A 27960-nucleotide genomic window follows, 5' to 3' on the forward strand; every position below is an offset into this window, starting at 1 on the left:
TGTGAAAGGTTTTATGTAAGGTCCACTTAAATTCATCAAGCTTAGTTTTAGAGTTATTATTATCACTTCAGTTAGAATAATGATAAGTATATAACTATAAAATTAATGCCCTCCCAAGTGTTTATTTAATACAAAACATTTAAAAATAATTTTAGCAAATGCTACTAAAGTATAATAGTTATGAAATTTATTGAGTGAGGGAGATGGGAGCCAGAAGGATTAGGTATGTGTGTGGGGCAGGGTACAGGATGGGGGAGAGATAGTGAAGGTAGAGAAAATTCTAATTAAGGGCATTTAGGGTGAGTTGTGGAACCCTAGTGCTGTGGAAAATTACTAGAGTCTATGAGGATGACCCCAGTGAGGACTCCTAGTAATGGAGGCTATGGAGTCTGAACTAGCTCTCTTTTACAGCCAGGCAAGGTTTCCAGTGGTGGAACTGGGTTGCATTCTTTTGAGTTGTTGGTTAAGAGGATCCCATGTATCTAGACCCCCTAAACAACCCAAGCTGATGCTAGGACAGAAGATCACCCTCACAAAACTGACAGCTGGCCTTATTGCTAAGAGTAACGTCCCTACAGCTCATTTTTTTGTAGAGGTGGAAGAGGTGCCTGCATGGATTCTTTACCTCTGCTTCTTGTGTCTTTTTTATGGGATGGTTCTCTGCAAGTTTTCTACAGGCTACCAAAAAAAGAAACCTAGACACCAACACAGCCATAAAATCTGCCAGATACAAATCTGTTCAGCCTGCAAAATGTACTGGGACTTGATAGTGCAGAACTTGTGCAAGAAGCCAAACAATGTTTGGTTTAACTTCAGGTCCATGCTAGGAGAGGCTGTACATACCTTATACTTCCAGAATGGCCAGGAACCAGAGACTGGATAGCCCAGATCCCTAAGGTAGAGCCAAACATGACCAGCAAATAAATAAATAAATAAATACATAAATACCTACATACATAAAATAAAAAGTATATTATTCATGTACTGTCTGTAGAACTTGATAGTGCATACTGAATCATATTTAAAACAAGCAAAGGAGGTACTATTTAAGAAAAACTTCATGTTGAAGATTAAGACCTTCATTTCAGAAAACTCAGATAGAAAAATCTGAAGACATTTTGTTAAAAATCTGATGCAAGAAATATAATTTTTGTGTGTGTGAAGTCAGAGTGAAGCTTTTTATGTAATGTCTACTTAAATTCATCTAGCTTAGTTTTATAGTTTTTATTATCACTATATGTTGATAAAATGACAAAACATTATTTATCTAGTGTTTTGGTTTTCAAAAGGAATAGAACAGTCTTTATTGCTCAGATTACCACAAGGAAACTGCTAATTCAAACGATTTGCTTTTATACTGCAAATGGAGATAGTAACTAGTTCAGTCATTAGCAATCACTGACCCTTTCCCTCCCAGAGGTTCCTGCTCCTGGGGAATGAAGCATCTTCATTCACCCACCATCACAAACTATATGAAAGATGCCACTGTTAAGTTGTATAAAGCAATTTAACTTTCAGTTGGATTTCATAATATATCAGAGGACATCACATAGATTATTCAAGACAATCCATTCCAATGAAACACTCTCTTAAAGGATTTTGACACACATTTGAATAAAATATGCAGATGGCTTCCATTTACAAGCTTTATTTTGTGTTCTGTTCATACTTTTAACATCACATTGTATCATGAACTTTACTTTTTCACTCTTTCAAGTGCCAGAGCAACAATGTTAAGACAGGTCTGGAACATAATTTCATTCTTTCTACTCTGGAGAGTTGCTCAAGCCTCTGAGGGCAGATAAAGGTGGCTTGAGTGCTAACATCATTATTTAATCCTCTGACAAAATGCAAAGATCGCTTTAAGTTCTGCTTTTAAAGCACCAATAGAGGTATGTGACTATTTTTATTATCATCCAATTAAGTATTGAGTTGTACAGCAGAAATACCAGTGAGGACTAAAATCTAAATATATTTTTGGTATGCAGCATTCATAGATTTCCAAAGTTTCATATTTAAAACAAGTGTAAGATGGGTTATTCAAAAAGTCTTCATGTTAAAGATTAAGATTTAAGGTCTTTACTTCATAAACCGTCATCAAAGACAAGAAGTTAAAGACTTTAAAAATTATGGCTTGAAAGAAAATGGCCCACAAAGGGAGTGGTACTATTAGGAGGTGTGGTTTTATTGGAGTAGGCATGGTCTTGTTGGAGGAAGTAAATCACTGTGGAGGTGAGCTTTGAGGTCCCATATATGCTCAAGCAATGCCCAGTGAGACAGACCATTTCTTGTTGCCTGCTCAAGATATAGAACGCTCAGCTACCTCTCCAGTATCATGACTGCCTGCAAGATGCCATGTACCACCATGATGATAATGGACTGAATCTCTGAACAGTAAGTAAGCCATACATTAAATGTTTTCCTTTATAAGAGTTGCCATGGTCATGGTGTCTCTATACTACAATAGAAACCCTAACTAAGACAGAGTTATATATATTTTATATATATATATATATATATATATATATATATATATATACACACACACACACACACACACACATATATATACATACATATATGTATATAAATGTGTGTATGTATACGTATATGTATGTATGTATGTATATACATATATGTATATATACATACACACACTCACATACACACACATACACACACACACACACACACACACACACATATATAATCACCACAATTTTTAGTTTAATAATCTATTTCATTTAAAGGCTGATACAAGAAATAGAAGTTTTTGTGTAAGGCCAGAGTAAACCATTTTATGTAAGGTTCACTTAAATTCATCTAGCTTTGTGTTTTAGTAGTTATTATCATTCAATTTGAAAAATGCCAAGCCTATAACTGTAGAGATCAATTCCCTTTTACATATTTCTTTAATATAAAACATTTAAAATACTTTCATCATTAAATGTATAATATTTCTTTTTTTGCTTTTTGCTTTATTTGCTAATCATTTTATTTACCTCAATCCTCCTTTTAGAGATACTTTACATAAATATTAGAAATTCAGTGGACTTTCTTTTGTTATATAATTTCAAAAGTTAGGAAATATTTCATCCCCATATTTATATTACTGATGTCAGGAAAAACTTTATCCCCAAATTTATATTACTGATGTTAGAAGTTATTTCTTTTTGGAAACATGAAAACATTTTATGTGTTACAGCTATTCATAACATTTAAAAATATTTATTTTAATTTGTGTGTATGTGTTTTGCCATTTTGTGTGTGTGTGTGTGTGTGTGTGTGTGTGTGTGTGTGTGTGTGTGTGTGTTTGTATACCACATGCATCTGACTCCTGAGAGGCCAGAAAAAAATGTTAGATCCTCCAGAACTGGAGTTACAGATTGTGTGAGCCATGATATAGGCTCTGGGAATCAAACCTGGTTCTTCTGCAAGAGCATTCATTGTGATTAACCGCTTAGCCATCCTTCCACCTGACTTTTATACTAGTATTAAGTGACTCATGTGTTTACAATATATGATTATACTATCTATTAATTATATACCCATTTCTTTTTTTGGTTTTTCAAGACAGGGTTTCTCTGTGTAGCTTTTGCGCCTTTCTTAGATCTCTCTCTGTAGACCAGGCTGGTCTCGAACTCACAAAGATCTGCAAGGCTCTGCCTCCCAAGTGCTGGGATTAAAGGCGTGTACCATAACCAGCATTTATTTCTACCTTCAAATGTTTTTGTGGTGCTGTTTGACATCCATCATTCTAACCCCAGCTACTCCTATATCATAAGAATGGCCTGGTGCTGAAGAATCCCTTCACTTTTGATTTTTGTGGGAAAGGCTTTATCTTCACTTTATTTTTGAAAGACAGTTTTTACAGGTTAGTATTCTTGGGCAGTAGGGTTTTTCCTTAAATTTCATCACTTTGAAAGCTGATTGTTATAATACATTCCAATAACCCCATCATTCAAGTAATGGAGACAGGACACTCTAGTCTACAAAGTGAGACCTTGTCTCAAAATCCCTAGCCACCCTTAAGCATGTAAATCCATACATGACGTTGTTTCTTAGATTATAAAGTTTCTGATGAAAATCTACAGATACTGTATAGAAGTTCTCTTTCAGAAAACAAGTTGAGTTTTTCTTTTTGCTTTCAGAATTTTTGTTTCTGAGTTATTCAGACAACTATAATGTAGTAGACTGTTTTGGGTTGAAACTTTTAATATTCTTTGGGTTTCATGAGTCTGCATACCTGCATACTGTCCTCTTAAGATTTCAGACACTTTCAACTCTTACTTATTTAACTAACTTTTCACTCTCCTCTCCTCCTGAGAGTTCCACAATGTATTGATGACTCACTGAACGGTGTCCTGTAGTCCTCTTTGTTCCCTTAACTCGTTATTTCTTGTTTTGTTTGTTCCTCTACCTGGAGTATCTTAATTATGTTTTTTTTTTTTTTTTTTTTTTTTTTTTAGTTCATTTGTTGTCAGGTAGTTTCAGAGACCTCCTTTTTTTGGAGTTCATTTTGCAGGATATATTTGGTTTCATTGCAGGATGTCCGAGAAGTCTGTGGAATATGCGTGGTGGTGGATTTTAAGGATAAGGGATAATGAGGGAAGGAAAACAAAACTGGATTAGGTTGAGTTTATAGATATGGGCTTTTGGAGTGGAGATTCTTGGATTATTATGGAAGCACACATAGTTTAAAATATGTCTAAAGTTTGTTTGAATGGCTGGCTGAAACATTTGTCAAGATGGCCTACTGAAAAGGGTTTGGAAATGTCTGATATTTTTCAGTTTAGTGTTGATGAAGGGATGTTAAGGCTAAGGGAAATTGCAATGCTAGAGTGGGTAAACACTCAGACACAATCAGATTAAAAGAGTACTCTTAACACCTTAATCTCTGGTTTCCTGTCTCAGTCTGTAATCCCTCCTTCAAAAAGCCTTAGAACCAACAAAATGTGTGGAGGCTCTCAACAAATGTACAAATCTAAACAGACAGTCACAACTCTTAACTCAAAAGCTACTTGTCTACCCCAAGATCTTGAAACTAAGCACATCTGGTCACAGACCCTGTCTCTAGAGCACATAAAATCCCCATAGTTGGCTCAGAATGTCAGGGCTGCTGACTTGTGAGGGTTTTCATGACCAAAGCTCCTTTGTGAAAACTGTAGGAGGTGATTATCTCTTTAAATGAGCATGTATCAGTGCAAGTGTGTAAAAATGTTGAAGAAGTGGGAAAAAATGCATAAAATTCTTAATGCCCTTTAAAGTAAGGGGAAATTTCTTCTTTATTAGAAAAGAACTAAGTAACACATCAATGATTTCTGGTCAATAACAAACATGATAAAGTATGTCCCTGCTTATTAAGATACATGGTAATATTTCATATGAATTTTTATCAAACTGACAAATTATACATATTACTATTTGTGTTTAATTAACAGTAGTACAGAAAAAGTGAAAATCTCCATAGAATGGTGAAAAATCTTTTAAAACAACATTTTGGAAAATTTTGAGTTTTACCAATAAATGGCCAGAAAATTTTGACACATGCTTTTTAAAGTATCTTTCACATCACTGAAAACTGATACTCTTGCACATGTCTCACAGTATGACTCTTGATAAACAACAGTGAGACATTTTTATGCAATGTTGTATAGAAATTAAAATTTGGTACCCACAGACTGTTCAATGGTATAGAAAAAGCTATATTACAATAGTAACATGGTATATCATATAATTATAAATTCAATGATTTCACAATATTTCATATGATTAACTATTTAAAATAATTTGTAGGAATTGACATTGTCAAAATATAAATGCTAACTCTATCTTTGTTGCACATATGTATTTTGATATTTATGAGTATTTTCTATGGTATATTAACTTTATTTATAAATTAAAATATAGAATTCATAGAGGAGATAATTTAGAATTACTTAATATATGCTACCATTAACATTATTTGCTAAAGCACTAATACATAGTTTCTGTCATTAAAACACTACTTGTTTCAAGACATGGATTTTTTTTTTTTTTTTTTTTTTTTTTGGTTTTTGGTTTTTCAAGACAAGGTTTCCCTGTGTAGCTTTGTGCCTTTCCTGGAACTCACTCAGTAGCCCAGGATGGCCTCAGCTCACAGAGATCCACCTGCCTCTGCCTCCCGAGTGCTGGGATTAAAGGCATGTGCCACCACTGCCCGACAAAACTTAGATCTTTCTTATTCACATTTGGTAGTATATGTAACATTTTACATATGCTCATGTTTCAGAACCTGAAACCTGAGAGGAAATCTATTTTTCTAAAAACACTGATGCAATAAAAGAAAGGAAATTTAACATTTAAAAAATTATTAATTAAAACAGTCTTTAAATTTAAATCTATTTTGATCATGTTCTTCCCCTCCCCCAAGTCATTCCAGAACTTTTCCCAGTGTCTACCCCTCAAACTATAACTTCTTTCTACAAAAACTCAAGACAACCCCCTCCTACACATACATACATACATACATACACACACACACACACACACACACACACACACACACACCACAAAAAAGTAATTTTTTTCTTCTTTAAAAGAAAGAATTTGAGGTGAGAGAGCTCCCCAGTCACTGAAGAGTTTGAGGTAAGGGAGATCCCCAGTCAATGAAGAGTTTGAGGTCAGGGGGATCCCCAGTCATTGAAGAGTTTAAGGTGAGGGAGATCCCCAGTCACTGAAGAGTTTGAGCTGAGGAAGCCTCACAGTCATTGAAGAGTTTGAGGTCAGGGGGATCCCCAGTCACTGAAATGCTTGTGAGAGCATAAGAGCTTGAGTTCCATGTGCAGGTCACATGTAACAGAGCCAAACTTAGTCAGTAGCACATGCTTGTGACACCAGTACTAGGGAGAAATGAGGTGGAGACTGCTGGGCCCTTGGGCTTCATTAACCAGAACAGCCTTCCCTATTTAGAGACTTTCATGTCTGTGAGAAATTTTGTATTAAAAGAAAATCTTTAAAAGACTGGAAGACATCTGTGGAAAAACAGCATTGTCATTTGTCAGTGAACTTTACATCCATGTACACATGTTCACCTACAAACACACACACACACACACACACACACACACAAAAAAAAAAACAAATGCACATACAAAGAGAGAACCATTCAATTATATGATATCTAAACATAAGCATAAAAAGTTTATTGGTGAAATTATTAAGGCCACTCCACATAGTTAAAAGGGAGGTTTATTTTGTGGGGTAACTTACAAATGAAGGGATAGGTTGTAGGGTCTGGCAAAGGTATAGCACAGTCCAGCAGTGTTCTCTGGAGAACTCTGCTCGTTCTACCTCCAGTGTCCAGGGTCCCAGAACCAAGAGAGAGACCTCTTCTTGATCCTCGGTCTTCTGCTCCCTCCTCTGCCCCACCTTGTGGGCGTAATCATTACTGAAGCCTCAATGGGGGTTGGAACTTCCAGGCCAATGCTGGGATCGCTATCGACTACAAAAGTTAGATGCTACAATAACATGTTGATACATTTTTATGTATGTCATTTCTGTGTGCATCTCAAACTTTGTGCTACACAATTTGGCTGCTTTAGTCCCTTTAGTTGTTTCTAGAGTAGATGAGTTGTCAATAACTATGTAAGTCTGTAGAGTATGTAAATTTACCATGGCCTAATATTTAATCCTGTTTGGAGAGATTGTGTGCTATTTGTTATCAGCACAGATAATGCTTTTCAGTAGTTTATACAGGTCTCATCTTCAGGGATTTGTGTGATTTTTTTTTTTTTTTTCGATTTGAAACAGGCTGATAGCTAATGCCCCAGTCTCTGCTTTTCTTTTTCTGACTCTCAATGCCTGATTTACTCCTTGATAGACAACATGCAAATGCATCCTAGGGAATGGAAACATTAAAACATCTAAAGCCATCCATCCTGTTTGAATGCCTGGAAAGTCACTTGTGCAAACACTGAGTTCTAGCCAAGGCTTTACACTGAAATAGTGGCTGGAAACATATTTGTTTCACTCACAGTCAGATCTGTGCAGGAATTAGTTCCCATATGATAGCCTATGTTATCTTCAGTCACTGAATTAAATAGAACAGAGAGTTAGTGCCTAGATTTTGCTATATTACTAACATCCACATATTGTGAAATTCATTATCTGTTTATTTTGAAGAAAAAAAATTGCATTTTAGAAGGAAAAATCCTTGTTGAGCCTCTTGGTGGACTGCTCTTCAGGATATGAATGTTGTTCTGGGAGAATCATTGTTGTCCTCCAAAAATATTATGTTATGATCTTTCTGAAATGCATTTTGACTTAATTAAGGTCACTATTTCTGTGATGAAACACATGACCAAAGCAATTTATTGGGGAGAGGGTTTACTTGACTTTCATTTCCACATACCTATACTCAAATATAAAAATTCCCTGGGGAGCTGATACAGAGGCCAGAGAAGAGTGGTGCTTACTTAAGTCTTGCTCTTCCATGGCTTGCTTGGCATGCATTCTTACAGAATCTAGGACCACCATCCCAGAGCTGACACACACACAAAGGAGTGTGCCCTCCCACACCAATCACTAATTAAAAAAAAAAATGTCCTACAGTCTTCCTGCAGCCTTATTTTACAGAGGCATTTTCTCAACTGAAGTTCCCTCCTTTCAGAAGACTGTAGGTTGTGTCAAGTTTCCACAAAACTAGCCAGCCCAGTTAATAAGTAAACTAGCTTGAATTTAGGAGTTTGTTCAGATAATAATTAAACAAGAAAATGCTGTGGATATCACTCTGTATATATAAAGTATTGATTGGCTAGTAGCCAGGCAGGAAGGATAGGGTAGGCAGGACAAGGAGGAGGAGAAGGTGGGGAACAGGAAGGCTGGGAGGAGACACTGCCAGCCTCTGCCATGAGAAGCAACATGTAAAGACACCAGTAAGCCATGTGGCAAAGTACAGACTAACAGAAATAGGCTAAATATAAGAGTAAGAGCTAGACAATGGTAGGCCTGAACTAATGGCCAAGCTGTTTAAATAATATAAGTGTCTGTATGATTATTTTTTATGTGGGTTGTGGGACCGCGGGGGCTTGGTGGAACCTGGAGAGAAGCTCTCCAACTACAAATGGTGCCCAACGTGTTGGCAAGAGTTTCCACCTAAATCCTGAGAAAAAAGATTCTAAAACAGAGCTAAAATCAGCTTCCTAGTTGTCTCTCTCAAGTTAGCGGCCCCCTGCTGGTTTGAGCTACTTTGGCGGGTTCCTGGCCTGTGCATCTGACCTGGAGTGTGGCAGGAATGAGGAATCTATAAGCAACACTTTACTTTGCTGCGTGGTGGATTTAGCCTTTGCTAGTTTTTTTTTTGTTTGTTTGTTTTGTTTTTTGTTTTGTTTTTTTTAAGGTTTCTGGGTTATGCACTGCTTTGATAGAACTGCTTCTGCTTCTGATAGTTAGTTGATGGTACACATGGCTCCAGACCCAGAGTTGGGGGTAAACTGTACCACCGCCATGTTGGGAAGCTGAGGTGGGCAGAGCCAGCAGCCACAGTGGTGTTTCAGTCTTACAAAGATGGATATTACACAGAGAATCTGGTTTGTCTTGTCTTTGGGATTTTTAACTGCAGAAATAGATTTGATCGTAAAAGCTGTTGAATTAAACAAATATGTAAATTTTAAAGATACCTTGACTTCAAAATTTGGATATAAGGATATGTTGCTTTGGAAAAGAGTCTCTGCTTTTGTTTCCACAGAAAGCCAGAGGCTTTGGATTTGTTCCAGATTAAGATACATCAGGTTTGATCAGCCAAGACCACCTGAAAGGTCTCCAATGACATAATGGCCCAGATGATCCAACATCCAAAATGGTTTCAAGACAACTGGCTCAGAGGTTTACCCTCATGGACAACTCCATAATCCTAAAATTTTCTTTATGTCCCCATACGATACAGTGCCCCGCTCCAGCAGGAAGAAGTAAGAAAAACTACACCAAATTCCCAGCTGGCTTTGGAGATGGAATTGGCTCACTCCTTCTCTACACCCAGGCATATTGTTAAAAGAAAAGGTTAAGAGATTCTTGTGTCCCAAATCAGAAGAGCCCTCTGGTGTGGGACAGAGAAAAACCAATATTTTATTTAAAACAGGTTGATTATAAATGCAATCTCTTTCTAAAGATAAAAAGGGGATATGATATAGATGTAATAGTCTGAAAGGGTAAATTAATGAACTTACTTCTAAAGAGCAACAACTTATTTAAAATGTTTTACATTGGTATAGATTTTAGTCTATTGATACAAACTTAAAGTTAATTTTGTTATACTGTGTGTATATTTCTACTCTTGTTTAAGGTATTGTGTTTGTACAGCTCATTTAAAATTGTAATAGATAGTTAAAATAGATTAATAATTGATCATCCATGATAATCATACTCATAGCCATGTTAGTTAAGTCTTCTAGGTATACACAGATATATTTCAGATAGACAGGTAATCTTCAAACACTTCAAAGGTCTATAGAATATGGCATTTAAAATATTTTTAAAATTTAGAATTTCTGGACAGTGAGACATGTCTGCTCCTGGCAGCACTAATATACTTCAGAGAGGAGGATGGGCATTAAAGACACTTCATATGGAGTTTATCTTCAACTTGGCAAACATAGCCATTTGGGCAAGAAACTGTTCTTGCCTGGACTGCTTGATCGACTGGACATGCAGGACCCATAGAAAGGTGACCACTAAACTTTGCTTGACAAAATGGTCCTTCAGGTTCCTGCTTCACAGAGGAAACTGCCAGACATTCTACAGGACACTGAGAGAAGTGACTGAGAGACTCTAGCCATGTGGGCTGAAGACAAATGCCCCAACTTTACAAAGGAACATTAGGTGACTATCCAGGCTGCCAGTTGTCTCTGTCTACCCTACAAGACTCCTGTAAGTTGCTTGCATCCTTCTCCCGGTTCTCAGATAATATTATATCCTTCTGAGGTCTTTGATGTGGTTGAAGACTAGATAGTTATAATTTCCCCAGTTATGATACAAGATAAGTTAGATATAAAACTTTAGACTCACAAATATAAGATAGATAGGATATCTTCTTTAATATTGTAACTATAATTCTTACTTGATAATTGTTTTGTTATCTGTAATTTTCTATGTAAAATTTAACCGTCCTTTTTTAACAGAAAAGAAAAGGGGAAGTGCTCTGGATATCACTCTGTATAAATAAAGTACTGATTGGCTAGTAGCCAGGCAGGAAGGATAGGGTAGGCGGGACAAGGCAGAGGAGAAGGTGGGGAACAGGAAGGCTGGGAGGAGACACTGCCAGCTGCTGACATGAGAAGCGACATGTAAAGACACTGGTAAGTCACAAGCCATGTGGCAAAGTATAGACTAACAGAAATGGGCTAAATATAAGAGTAAGAGCTAGACAATGGTAGGCCTGAGCTAATGGCCAAGCTGTTTAAATAATATAAGTGTCTGTATGACTATTTTATACGTGGTTTGTGGGACCGCAGGGGCTTGGAGGAACCTGGAGAGAAGCTCTCCAACTACAAAAGAAGAGTGAAAGAATCATGTTCATCTGTTTTCATCAAAGCACATGTCTTTTCTCTGCTATATTTAGTCTAGTTGTGCTGAGGTGCTTTTTAGATATACTTTTGCTATAGCATTTCTGCATTTCTTACTTTTTTAAAAATGTGCTTTCATACAATAAATTTGATCATGTATTCCCCTTTCTCAATTGCTCTGAGATACTTTCTATCCCCTTCATCCCCTCTGAATCCACATCCTTTCTGTCTCTAGTGAGAAAACAGATAATAAAAATAAAATAAAATAATAGAGAAAAACAAACAGGAATGGGACAAAACAAAAACAAAATAAAGAGGTAAAGAAAAGTCACAAGAACCATATGCAGGAGTGCCTGGGGTTGTAGTCAGAGAGGCAACCACCTCTGGGTCCCACCCCTGGGCACCAGCCATCCCAGGAGGACCTGCCCAACTTGGCCCCGGTTTCCAGCCAATCCTCAGGCCCTGCAGGAAGGCTCCCCTTTTCCAAGACTGCAGGCAGACCCTGCAGTCTCCACACCCTGCCCCCACACTCAATTGCCTGAGAACCTAGCCAATTCCTGAGACTCAGAGATGAGCCCCCAGCTCCCATCTGCCCCAGAACTCCCATCTGGAACAGAGACTGCAGGCATATCCTTCAGTTTCCACACCCTGCCCCCCACACCAGTGCATTTGCCCAGGAACCTAGCCACTTCCTGAGAATCAAAGACCAACCCCCAGCTTCCATCCTGCCCCGGAACTCCCACCTGGACCAGAGGTGAGTGCCTGGGGTCATACCCAGAGAGGGCCACATGTGGGTCACAGCTCAGGGCACCAGCCACTCTGGGGAAGACCTGCCAAACTGGGCCCCAGCTTCTGGCCATAGGGCAGGACCCCCCATGCCCTCTGGGAAGGTTCCCCTTCTCCAAGACCCTCTGGTGAACCCTACAACCACCATGTCCTGCCCCCACACCCACCTGCCAGAGAACCCAGCCACTTAATGATGCTTAGAAACCAGCCCCCAGCTTCCATCCTGCCCCAGAACTCACATCTAGACCAGAGGTAAGTGCCTAGAGTTATAACCAGAGAGGCAACTGACCCTGGGTTCCACCCCTGGGCACCAGCCATCCTGGGAAGAAGTCCCCAACTTGGCCCCAGTTTCCAGCCAATTGGCAGGCCCTGTGGGAAGGCTCCCCTATTCCAAGTCTGCAAGCTGACCATGCAGTCTCCACACCCTGCCCCCATACCCATTTGCCCAAGACCCCAGCCACTTATTGAGACTCAGAGACTAGCCCCCAGCTCCCATCCACCCCAGAACTCCCATCTTGACCAGAGAGCCCCCAGCTACCATCCACCCTAGAACTCCCATCTGGACAACAGGAGCTCCCATGTGGACAAGATAAGGAGACTCCAGGGATTTCCTGAGACTCAGAGTCCAGCTCCCCAGCTCCTATCCAGCCAGCACTCTCATCTGGACCAGAGCTCCCATCTGGACCAGAGCTTCCATCTGGACCAGAGAGAGGCTCCCTAAATCTGTCAGCTCTCTCTGGACCAACTATAATGTTAAGACCAAAAATGAACCCACAAGGAGATGGGCAGACATCAAGGCAGAAGTACTTACAACAAAATAAAGAGCAATACAGCATCACCAGAACCTAGCCCCTCTCCAACAGCTAGACCTGAACAGCACAGAATGGAAGAAGAAGAAGAAAACAACCTTATAAGTAACATCATGAAGAGGCTAAAGCCGTATATAGAAGAAATCAAAAATAAAGTGGAGGAACATACAAACACAAAAAGGGAAGAACACTATAAAAAACAAGAGGAAAGGACAATTAAAGCAGAAGAAAACAATAAGTCCCTGATAGAAAAATCATGAAAAAGCAAGGGAAACAGTCCAAGACCTGAAGAGGGAAATAGAAAAAATGAAGAAGACACTAGCAGAAGGAATGCTGGAAATAGAAAATCTGAGTAAACAAACAGGAACTTCAGAGGCAAGTATGACCAACAGAATACAAGAGATGGAAGAAAGGATCTCTGGTGTTGAAGATACGGTAAAAGAAATAGATTCATCAGTCAAAGAAAACAACTAAGTCATGACCCAAAATGTCCAAGAAATTTGGGACACCATGAAAAGACCAAACCAATGAATAATAGGGATAGAGGAAGGAGAAGAATACCACCTCAAAGGCACAGAAAATATATTTAACAAGATCATAGAAGAAAACTTTCCCAACTTAAAGAAGGAAATGCCTATGAAGATAAAAGAAGCCTATAGAACACCAAACAGACTAGATCCCCACAAAAAATGTCCCCTCACCACATAATAATTAAATAACTAAACGTACAGAATAAAGAAAGAATATTAAGGGCAGCAAAGGAAAAAGGCCAAGTGACGTATAAAGGCAAACCCATTAGAATAACACCTGATTTCTCAATGGAGACTTTGAAAGCCAGAAGGACCTGGACAGATGTAATGCAGACACTGAGAGATCATGATGCCAGCCTAGACTAATATACCCAGGAAAACTTTCAATCATCATAGATGGAGAGAACAAGACCTTCCAAGACAAAACCAGATTTAAACAATACTTATCCACAAACCCAGCCCTACAGAAAGCACTAGAAGGAAAATTCCAAACTAAGGAAGGCAGATACACCCATGAAAACACAGGCCATATATAACACCACAGCAGTAAACCCCAAAGAAGAGAAGTACACACAGACAACCACCAAAAAATAAAAATAACAACAGGAATGAACAATCACTGGTCATTAATATCCCTTAATATCAATGGACTTAATTCACCTATAAAAAGACACATACTAACAGAATGGATACAAAAACAGGACCCATCTTTCTGCTGCATACAAGAAACACGCCTCAAATTCAAAGACAGACACCCCCTAAGAATAAAAGGCTGGGAAAAGACTTTCCAATCAAATGGTCTTAAGAAGCAAGCTGGTGTAGCCATCCTAATATCCAGCAAAATAGACTTTGAAGTAAAATCAAACAAAAGCGATGATGAAGGACATTACATACTCATCGCAGTAAAGATCCACCAAGATGAAGTCTCAATTCTGAACATTTATGCCCCAAACACAAGGGCACCCACATATGTAAAAGAAACATTACTAAAGCTTAAATCACATATAAAACTCCACACATTAATAGTGGGAAACTTCAGCACCCCACTTTCAATGCTGGACATATCTGCCAAATTGAAACTTAACAGAGACATAATAGTCTTAACTGATGTTATGGCTCAAATGGAATGAATCTATACTTACAGAACATTCCACCCAAACAAAAAAGAATATACCTTCTTCTCAGCATCCCATGGAACCTTCTCTAAAATCGACCACATACCTGGCCACAAAGCAAATCTCAACAGATACAAAACAATTAGAATAACCTCCTGCGTTCTATCAGACCACCATGGTTTAAAGTTAGATTTCAACAACAACAACAACAACAGCAAAAACAAACAAACCGACAAACAAACAAACAAAAAACTACAGAAATCCTACAATCTCATGGAAACTGAATAATACTCAACTGAATCAACAATGGGTTAAGGAAGAAATAAAGAAAGATATTAAAGACTTCCTAGAGATCAATGAAAATGAATACACCACATACCCAAACTTATGGGACACTATGAAAGCAGTGCTAAGAGGGAAATTCATAGCACTAAATGCCCACATAAAGAAGCTGGGGAAATCTCATGCTAGTGACTTGACAGCACACCTGAAAGCCCTTGAACAGGAAGAAGCAAAGACTCCCAGGAGGAACAGACACCAGGAAATTATCAAATTGAGAGCTGAAATCAATAAAATAGAAATAAAGAGAACAATACAAAGGATTAATGAAACAAAGAGTTGATTCTTTGAGAAGATCAACAAGATAGAAAGGCCCTTATCCAAACTAACCAAAAGACAGAGAGAGAGCATCCAAATTAACAAAATCAGAAATGAAAAGGGGGACATAACAACAGACAATGAGGAAAACCAGAGAATCATCAGTTCATACTTCAAAAACCTCTACTCCACGAAACTGGAAAATCTAAAAGAAATGGATAATTTTCTGGATTGGTACCACATAATTAAGTGAAATCAAGACCAGATAAATCATTTAAATAGGCCAAAATCCCCTAAGGAAATAGAATCAGTTATTAAAAGTCTCCCAACCAAAAAAAGCCCAGGACCAGATGGTTTCAGTGCAGAATTATACCAGATCTTCAAAGAAGACTTTATACCACTACTCTTTAAATTGTTCCACACAATAGATGCAGAAGGTATATTACCAAACTCCTTCTATGAGGCTACAATTATCCTGATTCCTAAATCAAACAAAGATGGAACAAAGTAAGAGAACTACAGACCGATCTCCCTCATGAACATTGATGCAATAATACTCAATAAAATACAGTCAAACAGACTCCAAAATCATATCAAAACAATTATCCACCATGATCAAGTAGGCTTCATCCCAGGGATGCAAGGGTGGTTCAACATGTGAAAGTTCATTAATGTAATACACCATATAAACAAACTCAAAGAAAAAAAAAAAAAAAACATGATCATCTCACTAGATGCAGAAAAGGCATTTGATAAAATCTAACACACCTTCAAGATAAAGGTCTTGGAGCGATCAGGAATACAGGGAACATACCTAAACATAATAAATGCATTCTACAGCAAGCCAACAGCCAACATCAAATTACATGGAGAGAAACTCAAAGCAATACCACTAAAATTAGGAACAAAGCAAGGCTGTCCCCTCTCCCCATACTTATTCAATATAGTACTTGAAGTTCTAGCCAGAGATATAAGACAACATAAAGAGATTAAGGGGTTACAAATTGGAAAGGAAGAATTCAAGCTTTCCCTATTTGCAGGTGACATGATAGTATACATGATTGACCCCAAAAATTCAACCAAGGAACTGATACAGCTAATAAAAACCTTCAGCAATATAGCAGTACACAAGATCAACTCAAAAAAATCAGTAGCCCTCCTATATACAATAGACAAACAGGCTGAGAAGGAAATCAGAGCTACATCACCGTTTACAATTGCCACAAATGATATAAAATAACTTGGGTTTACTCTAACTAAGCATGTGAAAGACCTATATGACAAGAACTTTAAGTCCCTGAAAAAAGAAATTGAAGAAGATGTCAGAAAATGGAAAGATTTCCCATGCTCTTGGATAGGCAGGATTATCATAGTAAAAATGGTGATCTTACCAAAAGCAATCTACAGATTCAACGCAATACCCATCAAATTACCAACACAATTCTTCACAGATCTGGAAAGAATAATATTGAACTTCATATGGAAAAAACAAAAAACACAGGATAGCCAAAAGAATCCTGTACAATAAAACCACCTCTGGAGGGATCACCATCCCCAACCTCAAGCTCTACTACAGAGCTACCATAATAAAAACAGCTTGGTACTGACATAAAAACCATCATGTGGACAAATGGAATTGAACTGAAGACCCTGACATTAACCCACACACCTATGAACATATAACTTTTGACAAAGAAGCCAAAAATGTACAATGGAAAAAAGAAAGCATCTTCAACCAATGGTGCTGGCATAATTGGATATCAATGTTTAGAAGGCTGGATATAGATCAATATGTGTCACCACGCACAAGACTTAAGTCTAAGTGAATTAAAGACCTCAACATAAATCCAGTTACTCTGAACTTGATAGAAAAGAAAGTAGGAAGTAGTCTTGACTGCATTGGCACCAGAGATCGAAGATCACTTTCTAAATATAACACCAGTAGCACAGACACTGAAAGAAATAATCAATCAATGGGACCTGTTGAAAATGAGAAGTTTTTGTAGAGCAAAGGACATGGTCAACAAGACAAAGTGACAGCCTACAGAATGGAAAAAGGTCTTCACCAACCCCACATCTGACAGAGGGCTGATATCCAGAATATATAAAGAACTCAAGAAATTAGACAACAAAATGCCCAATAGTCCATTTATGAAATGGGCTATAGAACTAAACAGAGAATTATCAACAGAGGAAGTTCAAATGGCTGAAAGACATTTAAGGAATTGCTCAACATCTCTAATTATCCAGGAAATGCAAGTCAAAATGACTCTGAGGTACCACCTTACACCTGTCAGAATGGCTAAGTTCAAAAATACAGAAGACAACATATGCTGGAGAGGATGTGGAGCAAGGGGAACTCTCCTCCACTGCTGGTGGGAATGCAAGCTTGTACAGCCACTTTGGAAATCAATATGGCGCTTCCTTAGACAACTGGGAATCAAACTCCCCCAAGACCCTGCTGTAGCACTCAAGGAATGCTCAGTCATACCACAAGGGCATTTGCTCAGCTATGTTCATAGCAGCATTGTTTGTAATAGCCAGAACCTGGAAACAACTTAGATACCCTTCAACTGAAGAATGCATAAAGAAAATATGGTACATATACACAATGGAGTACTACTCAGCAGAGAAAAACAATGACATCATGAGGTTTGCAGGCAAATGGATGGATCTAGAAAAAATCATCCTGAGTGAGGTAACCCAGACTCAGGAAGACAAATATGGTATGTATTCACTCATAGGAGGATACTAGATATAAAACAAAGATGACTAGACTGCTACACAACTCCAGGGAGGCTTCCTAGAAATCGGGACCCTAGGAAAGACACAGGGATCACCCAATGACAGAGAAATGGATGAGATCTACATGAACATCTTGAACCACAGGGTCTGTAATGAAGGGTAAATATTGAGGGAAACAAAGCTTAGGGGAGCAGGAGATCCCAGCTAGAACAAGAACAGGAAGGGAGAACAAGGAGTAACAGACCATGGTAAATGAAGACCACATGAGAACAGGAATAGGCAGAGTACTACACAGGTCCCCAGAATTCCACAATGGTATATCTTCTGTAGACTGTTGGTAATTGTGGAGAGAAAGCCTGATCTGACCTAGGGGGGTGATCAGATGGCCAAACACCCTAACGGTCATGCTGGAACTCTCATCCAGTATCTGATAGATGTGGATGCAGAGATCCTCACCTAGGCCCCAGGTGGAGCTCCTGGTGGACAATTGTAGAGAAAGAGGAGGGATTGTAAGAGCATGAATTATTGAGACCAAGATTGGAAAAACCACAGGGACAAATAGCCTAAAGAATGGAAGCACATGAATTATGAACCAAAAGGCTGTGGAGCCCCCATTTGGAGCAGGCCCTCTGTATAAGTGAGGCAATTGAATAGCTTGAACTGTTTGGGAGGCATCCAGGCTGTGGGACCAGGACCTGTCCTTTGTGCATGAGCTGGCTGTTTGGAACCTGGGGCTTACACAGGGACACTTTGCTCAGCCTGGAAGGAGGGGACTGGAGCTGCCTGTACTGAATCCACCATGTTTAAATGAATCCCCAGGGGAGTCTTGGTCCTGGAGGAGATGGGAATGGAGGGGAGGGCATGGGGGGAAAGTGGGGGTGGGAACAGGAGGGGGGAGGACAGGGGAACCCATGGCTGATGTGTAACATTAAAACACAAATATAATAATAATATAAAAATGTTATATACTCAAAAAAATAGAACCATATGCAGATGAAGAGACACACCAATTCTTATACCTAGGATCCAATAAAATACAGAATAACTGGATAACATATCATATACTCAAAGGACATGTAAGGTTAAAACAAAAGTGCTCAGACAAAACATTATGGGACCAAGAACTTCCAGAGTTACCAAGTTCTTTTGGTGCTTGCCGTCTACTGTCGGGTTGGGGCCTACTATTAAGAGTGTCTTTTATCCCAGGTGAGACTCTGTTCGAGAAAACGAATTTTTCATTTGTAAATGGTTATCAGTTGGATATAGCTTCTGAATGGAATGGGGGCTTATATGCCCTTCTCTTTCTCTCTGTCAGTGCTAGAACCCCCATCCAGCACAGACCCATGTAGGTTCCTTTCATCCTGCCTTTGCTTCATAGTCTTTGTGAGCTCGTATGCGCATTAGTCCTGTTGTGTCTAGGTGTCCTCATCCACTTTGGGTCCTCCAGTTGTTTTGTCTTCTATTCTTCAGGGCTTCCTTAGTTCCTGGGAGAAAAATCTGATGGAGACATTTCACTCATGACTGGGTATTGTTAGGTCTCTCACTCTGCACATTGTCCATCTGTGGATATTCATATTTGTTCACATTTACTGCCTGAGGAAGCTTCTTTGATGATGACTGAGGAAGGGACTTAGGTATCAGTATAACAGAGTGTCATTAGGAATCATTTTATTGCTGTGTTCCTTTAGCAGAGCAGTGGTGTTTATTTTCCCCTTACCTGGCTTCTCTGGTCTCTGTTAGTTTCTTGGCTATCCAAGCAGTGTTGAGAATGAGTTATTGGCAAAGTGTCTCAACTTGCTTGTGGAAACAGCTTCTCTGAAGAGGTATATAATAAGGCACTTTTAATCCATGTACTTTTAATATAAGTGGAGGTTAAATTCTATCACATTTTAGGAAAACTAATATATTTAACAAATGTATTACATTAAAATACTCCAGTTAGTGATACAAGGGATTTCTGCTTGTAATTTCTTCCTCTGTCTGGATTTTGTGCCTTGTATTTCTTTGCTCTTGGATTCTGCAATTTAGCAGGTTCATTCTTTTATGACTTCTTCAAACTATCCTCTTTTTAAGCAATATTTACTCTAATTTTTAGGTGTTAAAATACATCCATAACTTAGGAGCCAGGTTTCTGGTATCCTACACGATCATTTAATCTCAAATTTGGTAATCACAGGTATAATCTATTACTTGCTGAATTTATCATTCTTCATAATCTTACAGGAAAGAAAGCTTTTCTGGCAATTTCCTGTTTAGAATGACCATTAACAGGTGATCAAGCAGAAGGTTGAATTTTCCCTCAAACAGTCTTCTCATTCAATAGACTCCCTTTAAACTGGTCATTGAATGCTCACATGTCAAACCCTGAAATTTTTCTTAGATCCGTAATCTCTTCTGGATGACTGCATCTTTTCTGAGTCAGAAAACACTCTCCCAATCATATGATCATAAAGCTTCAACCTTGATATACCCTCAGATAAGGGTGTGTGTGTGTGTGTGTGTGTGTGTGTGTGTGTGTGTTTTAAAATACAAAGTAAAATTTCTAAAATCTGATTTTTTGTATGTTTCTGTATATTTTATACCATCATTAATTTATTAGCAAATTCTTTTATCTTCTTCCATATTACCTCACTTTCAAAATATAAAAAATGATTTTCAAATGTGACTTTTTACATGAAGTCATCTGGAATCTGTCAATATTATCTTCATAAAACCATAACTATGCAATTATTTGATTACTAAATAAAAATTCATAATCATGATGTTTAAATATTCCACAGCTTGCTGCCAGAATATATTACATATAGTCTTCTGTGTTAGGACTTTTGGTATACTAATTGTTTTTGATAATATATGAGCAGATTCCCTTCCCTTTCTCTGCAGTTTTAAATCTATGTAGAATTGTTGCATGCTGCATTATTGCCTAGTTATTGATCCATGATTTTCAAAGTTTAATCAGTCTTGTCACCAGTTCAATTCTTTGTGTTCTGATTAGTAGCATTTTGGCCTATGGAACCATTAAGAAACAGTATTTATTAAATGAATAAAATTTTGTGCATATAATATATGCACAAAACTATCAATTCAGAATAGTAAATGGCAAGCATTGATGAGAACGAATTTTTCTGCAATATATAGAAGTAAAACACTGAAACACACAGTTTGAGAAGGAACTTACTGTAGTGGGTAGCCATCCCAGCATTGGCCTGGAAGTTCCAACCCCCACTGAGGCTTCGGTAATGGTCACGCCCAGAAGGCGGGGCAGAGGAGGAAGCGGAAGACGAAGGATGGGGAAGAGCTCTGTCTCTTGGTTCCCGGACTCTGAACGCTGGAGGTAGACCGAGCAGAGTTCTCCAGAGAACACCGCCGGACTGCGCTATACCCTTGCCAGACCCTGTAACCTACCCCTTCATTTGTAAGTTACCCCACAAAATAAACCTCCCTTTTAACTACGTGGAGTGGCCTTAATAATTTAACCAATAACTTACTGTATTTATAAAAATTTCTAATTATCCTGGGCACTGTCTCTCCATTCCAGCTTTGAACCGAAAGATTGTGTGCCATTACAACTTACTGCCTGTGTGTATACATTTCAATTGAACTTGATTTAAGGATAATTTCTATGTTTAGATGTGTTAAACAACCATTGTCAGATTCATGCAGTATTGTTACATGATTGAGCCTACCCTAGACTATGTATAGCAAGTTCAAGGCTTACTTACCTTCCTAGTGAAACTCTGTTTAAAAAATAATGGCTAGTAAGTTAGTAACATGTTCAAGTCTCTGAGTTCAAAATGCAGCAGCATGTAAATAAATGAATAAATAAATACACAAATAAATAAATAATATGTGTAGCTGGAGAGTTTCTCTCTGGGTACCACCAAGCCCCCAAAGTCCCACAGCCCACTTATAAAATGATCACTCAGATGTTTATATTGCTTATAAACTGTATGGCCATGGTAGGCTTCATGCTTTCTAGTTCTTATATCTTAAATTAATCCATTTCTATAAATGTATAACTTGCCAGGTGGCTTGTGGCTTACCAGTATCTTAACATCTGTTTCTCAAGGTTGGGCAGCTGGCAGTGTCTCTCTGCCTCAGCTTTCCACTTCCCAGAATTCTCTTCTCTCCTTGTCCCACCTATACTTTCTGCTTGGCTACTGGCCAATCAGCACTTTATTTATCCACCAATCATCCACAGCAAATATGTTTGTTCTAGTTTATCTGTTTCCAATATATTGATTAATAGATAGTCCTTTGTGACTACAAAGATTTAACCCACAGTCTCTTTGGAATGGAGTTCTTTCTTTTCTGGATATTCATGATTTATTTAAGATGCTATATAATTTCTGATGCCTATTCCATATCAAGGTTTTGTTGTTATTAAACCAAGTAAAATGTAAATTATTTATCTTTATTTAAAACAACTAAAACCTTCATAATCTTCCTTTCCATTTATGATTAATGGCTGATACGATTCTTTTGAACCTACCATTTATCTCTTCTAGCCAATTTCTCATTTTGTTTTATTTCAAGAAGACTACATCATACATATTAATTAATATGTGTACCAAAAGAAAAACAATTTAAATTCTATTGCAATATAAACTTCCATATTTTTATCTCATAGTCTTTATAATAGGAAGTGAAAGGATCAGTGTTTACATGCATAGTGATAAAACCAAAGTTTAGATAAAGATATAAGTCTAATGTGGCCTTCCTACATTAATAATGTATATTAGAGCCTCCTTTATTGTAGCTGTGATGACATATATACATTAAAAGCTCACTGCATTATCATGGCACACTATTGTGTTGGACATAATTTAATGACTTCAAGTATAATGTTTTTCAAGTTAATCCTTCATGAATAGTAATCTATGATATTTTAAATGTTTTATTTTTGCTTTGTAATTACCATATTAGGGAATATTCATACAGCTCAAAATCCCTTAAATTTTGTTACCAAGATGGATTTTCAACACACTGAAAAGTTCTTGAGCAAATTTGCTGTGCTACCAGCACGTTAGAACACAAGTCATAATGTTTAAGTAAGCCTGCCACATATCAAAAGCAAAATTTATAATATTATACATGCAAATGACTTCTCCATAGAAACAGATGTTCATATTAATTTATAAGTTTCTTAGCTCTAGAAGTAACTACAAGGTTGTATAGTGACCCACATAAAACATAAAACAGGATAATGCAGAATGATCAATTTTATATTATTAATTTATTTATTATTTCATAGATACTATATGTTACATAATAATGTACATGTGACACATACATATTTCTTTCTCTGCTGCTGTCTCAAAATTTGTGTACATTTTTGGACATAGTGGGACATGTCATTAATGCCAGCATTTGAGATACAGAGACAGAAAGATTTCATTGAGTTTGAGGTCAGCCTGGACTGAATATTGAGTTCTAGTACAGGCAGAGCTACATAGTAAGAACCTGTATCAATAAGTATGTGTGTGTGTGTGTGTGTAGGCTTATGTACATATTTAAAGATAAGTTATTTACATGGCCATTTGTAGACATTGATGTACATTTATGGTAGAAGCTCAGCTCATCCTTATAAGTATCCAATCTTGGTAAGCTCTATTACAGAATAGTTCATTTCTGTCACTGACACCAAAGGTAAAATTATACTATGTTGACTGCAGGATGTTGTCGACAGAATGACACAACAGAACAAATGAAGAAGCATTACAATAATATCTATGTACTACAAATCACTCAGTAACAATACTTCTGCATATCATTTATTTAATGACCAGTCAAATATAGAGTTTTAACTTGATAGCAAAAGAATTAAAGATCTTAGCACACAGCTATTAGTAAGGACAAGATACAGCCTAAGCAAGGGGAACTTATTTCAAGGTTATTAAAGAAACAAACCTATATTGCTAATACTCACATTACCTGTAAAGTCAATGATAACCAATCTACAACCCATAGAACCACAGAGGGTAGGTACAGAGTAAAGGACTAGAGGGACAGATGGATTTCTTTAGGAGAGGGAAATAGAATAGATCACCATGGACAGATTGATGTGGGGAGTTAGAATGGGAGGATCAAGTCAGGATGGGGATGGGGCAGGGGAATGAGATAGGGAATAAGTGGAGAGACAGGTAAAATTAATGGTATCTGAGGGGTAGTATGGAAATATAATACAGTAAGAGCTTCCTAATATATAAGCATACATAAAAGCAATCTAAAATAAATCACCATATAATGGGGAAACAGAGTACCAATGGGCCATGATTTGTCACTAAATGAAGCTTCTAGTACTGGGATTAGGTTACAGATAATTGGGTTGTTGGCCAAAGCTGTCCCATTGGAATCCCCACAAAATCCAGGCTGCTGTCAAGACAATAGTTTGAGCTATACAAACTGACAACAAGGCTCCACTGCCAAAGACAATACCTACACAGTCACTGAGCATGGACTAGTTGAGCTTGTGTTTATGTGGAAATTTCGCCCACACATTCTAGCATCTGTGGTACACTAAGGTACTCTGCATGCTTTCAAAAGAGAAACAAAGACCAAATCAGTCGCAATCCCTTTATCTAAAATGGTGCTCTGACCTTGGAACATTATTCCATTAATGGTATCCATTAAATCCTTCCTTACAGGACTCAGGAAATCTCCACAGAAGAGGAGGAAGAAAGAGTGTATGAGCCAGAAAGGATGGAGGACACCAAGATATTAAAGCCCTATAAATCAACAAGCTCAAAGCTCATATGAACCCACAGAGCCTGAGACAGCATGCACATGTCCTGGCCTGTCTACACCAGGTCTCTGTTTATATATTGTGGCTTCTAGGTCAGTATTTTTAATTTGATTTCTGACTGTGTAAACAAGTGGGTCACTGATTCTTGAGCTTTCTCCTGGCCTCTTTTCCTTCAGTTTGTCTTGTCTAACTCTTTGATGATAGTTTTAGTTTTGGTTTACTATATTTTACTTTGTTAGATTATATTATGAAAAAAAAAAAGAAAAAAAAACATACATTTCACTGAGTCTTGAAACTGGAAGGCACTATGCATCGAAGGCAAATTGAGTGATTTTTTTTTCTTGTAAATGTTTCAATTTTCAGGCAATACTGAAGTTAAAAGAATAACAATAGCCTGGGTGCCTCCAAAACAGTTCAAGCTATTCAATTGGCTCACTTATCCAGAGGGCCTGATTCAGTTGGGGGCCCCACAGCTTTTGGTTCATAATTCATGTTTCCTTTAGTTTGGCTATTTGTCCCTGTGCTTTTCCAATCTTGGTCTCAACAATTCACACTCTTACAGTGCCTCTTTCTCCACAGCTGGCTGTTTGAAACCTTGGGCTTATGCAGGGACACTTTGCTCAGCCTGGAAGGAGGGGACTGGACCTGCCTGTACTGAATCTACCATGTTGAGCTGAATCCCCAGGGGAGTCTTGGCCCTGGAAGAGATGGGAATGGAGGGGAGGGGATGGGGGAAAGGTGGGCGTGGGGCGGGAGGGGGGAGGACAGGGGAACCCATGGCTGATATGTAAAATTAAAACACAAATATAATTTAAAAAAATAAATAAATTTTTTTTAAAAAGAACAATAGCAAACAGAGAGATTATTGTCACTATGGTCATTTAGTTGTTTATGGAATGTAAAGTGCCAGGAGTATGCTGTTCAGTAGAACCCTTCTGATACTAAACACCACACTGGACCACCTACTGCTGGGCATTGAGCCTGCCCTGGATTGTGATCAATATGCCAAGAGTCACATTATCAATGAAAACTCATTTTTTTCTCTTCCTGTAGTATTTAGCTAAGTTGAGGCTTTATGCTACTTCTCTAATTTTCCTAAAGGAAATTGATTGACAGAGTGAAAAGAACTCCCATGTTTATTCTGATAATATTCACAATAGACAGGATATGGAATTAATCTAAATGTTTCTCAATAGAGTGATATATTTTAAAATGTGACACACACATGCATCTCTCTCTCTCTCTCTCTCTCTCTCTCTCTCTCTCTCTCTCTGCAAACATGCCTGTGTGTGTGTGTGTGTGTGTGTGTGTGTGTGTGTGTGTGTGTGTGTTATTCAGCCATAAATGGCAAGGAATCTTGTCAAATGTTGCAAGTATGGGTATGCTACTGATCTCTATCATAAAATGATTCTAAAAATTTTACCTCAAAGGTAAATATAATTGGTAGCAATGTATCAAATTAAATAGATAGAAGAAAGAAGTTTGGATGCACTCATTCTGTGAAATTGAAAAATTTGATATTATTGATATTCTAATAAGCCCAAGCTGTTTGTTACTTATACATGCAAAAGCCAAAACTTCATATTGTACCTCACAAATATATAGAAGTTATGCCAGTCTGAAAACAAATAACAACAAGAACAACAATCTCATAAGTAAAAAAGATTGCTCCCACATAAAGTTATATCAAAAAGTTTCTGTTTTATTGCACATGTCTTGTTCAACTGGAACCTAGAACGAGAAACAGCCTTAAATTACAGCTCCTGTCATTCATGCCGGGAGCAGCCTCAGTAATGTGCATTTACACCATTGTACCTTACATTGCAGATTTAAGCTTCACTGGTGGATTTATTCATCAATTTAATTATATTATAAATTTACTACACAATATATTTTGTATTTAGATTTTATTCATTTGTGTGTTTATGTGTATGCACAAGTGTGTGTGTGTGTGTGTGTGTGTGTGTGTGTGTGTGTGTATGTATGTGTGTGTACAGGTAGGCATGAACATCCCACTGCAAGCACATGGATGCCAAAAGTGGGTGGCATTATGTATTACTTTATACCTTTTCTTTTTTTGTTTTTTTGCTTTTAGCTACATTTTTGGTTCAGACCTTTACTTTAAATGTAAGCTTTGTACATTTAGATATTTTTTGTTGATTATCTATTAATCATTTTTTTTTCAAAAATTCCACGTCATTATTTTAATTTCTGAAAGTTTTTTAGCTTAAAATCAACATTTTATGAAATACATATTAGCTACTGGTTGGTTGATTGCTATTTTGATATAAGATCTTATGTAGTCCCACTGGGATCATACTCACTATGTTTCTAACAGTGACCTTGAATTCCTGATGCTCCTGCCATCACCTCCCTAGTTCTGGTATTAGAGGTATGCATCATAATGTCCTTCTTTCAGTTTTTACTGTAAGATCATATAGTATCTATAACTGTTACAAAATTGTTTAAGTATATTCATAACACTAAATTTATTTCATCTTCCTATTATTTCTTCTTTAATCGTTTTAGGCACATTTTGATATTTCTGGTAATTTAAATCATTTGTACTAGAATCTTTCACCATGTATATAAGACAAGATAAAAGACAAATGATAGAAGCATTTTTTTCTGTAGAAGACAATAACACATATTTGTAATTTCTGTGAGTCTACTCACTCAATAAATATGAGCCTCAAGACAATTATATTTGAAGGCATCTATATACATTCTGTATATTTCATTTTAAGCAATTTAGATATGCTGCAATTAGTTAATATGCTCTAAGCTACACTAGAAACAAGAGTTGAAGCAAATGTGAGTATTAACTTTGCCTGCAGAATGAATAGTACTGACTGTGCTCTCTTATCCTGTCAAAGACACTTCCGAAAACACCATACTGGCTTAAATTTCTGTGACTATAAAATTAAAAAAAAAAATAGATAATCCACTAACAAAGACAATACTTTTAATTTGATTAACAATTTTAGATGTTAATGTTTCCAACAAATTTTTCTAATTGGATAAGACAAGAGCTCATGATTGAGCAAAAATCCTCACTGTCTTGCCAGAAAGCAAGAGAAAGATAAAGAGAAT

The sequence above is a fragment of the Onychomys torridus genome, chromosome 6 (assembly GCF_903995425.1).
Source record: "Onychomys torridus chromosome 6, mOncTor1.1, whole genome shotgun sequence".
NCBI classification, from domain to species: domain Eukaryota; kingdom Metazoa; phylum Chordata; class Mammalia; order Rodentia; family Cricetidae; genus Onychomys; species Onychomys torridus.